Source organism: Oncorhynchus nerka, linkage group LG8 (genome assembly GCF_034236695.1).
Source record: "Oncorhynchus nerka isolate Pitt River linkage group LG8, Oner_Uvic_2.0, whole genome shotgun sequence".
Taxonomy (NCBI): domain Eukaryota; kingdom Metazoa; phylum Chordata; class Actinopteri; order Salmoniformes; family Salmonidae; genus Oncorhynchus; species Oncorhynchus nerka.
In genome coordinates, this window is record NC_088403.1 from 3,679,171 (window position 1) to 3,680,245 (window position 1,075).

Below are 1,075 nucleotides of genomic sequence, written 5' to 3' on the forward strand. Positions count from 1 at the left end.
TAATAGAGACAGCAGATCTAGCTGCTCTGTCATAATATAATAGAGGCAGTAGATCTAGCTGGTCTGTCATATTGTAATAAGACAGTAGATCTAGCTGGTCTGTCATAATATAATAGAGACAGCAGATCTAGCTGCTCTGTCATAATATAATAGAGACAGTAGATCTAGCTGGTCTGTCATAATATAATAGAGACAGTAGATCTAGCTGGTCTGTCATAATATAATAGAGACAGTAGATCTAGCTGGTCTGTCATAATATAATAGAGACAGTAGATCTAGCTGGTCTGTCATAATATAATAGAGACAGTAGATCTAGCTGGTCTGTCATAATATAATAGAGACAGTAGATCTAGCTGGTCTGTCATAATATAATAGAGACAGTAGATCTAGCTGGTCTGTCATAATATAATAGAGACAGTAGATCTAGCTGGTCTGTCATAATATAATAGAGACAGTAGATCTAGCTGGTCTGTCATAATATAATAGAGACAGTAGATCTAGCTGGTCTGTCATAATATAATAGAGACAGTAGATCTAGCTGGTCTGTCATAATATAATAGAGACAGCAGATCTAGCTGGTCTGTCATAATATAATAGAGACAGTAGATCTAGCTGGTCTGTCATAATATAATAGAGACAGTAGATCTAGCTGGTCTGTCATAATATAATAGAGACAGTAGATCTAGCTGGTCTGTCATAATATAATAGAGACAATAGATGTAATTAGTCTGTCATAAATATAATTGAGACATTAGATCTAGCTGGTCTGTCATAATATAGTAGAGACATGAGATCTAGCTGGTCTGTCATAATATAATAGAGACAGTAGATCTAGCTGGTCTGTCATAATATAATAGAGACAGTAGATCTAGCTGGTCTGTCATAATATAATAGAGACAGTAGATCTAGCTGGTCTGTAATAATATAATAGAGACAGTAGATCTAGCTGGTCTGTCATAATATAATAGAGACAGTAGATCTAGCTGGTCTGTCATAATATAATAGAGACAGTAGATCTAGCTGGTCTGTCATAATATAATAGAGACAGCAGATCTAGCTGGTCTGTCATAATATA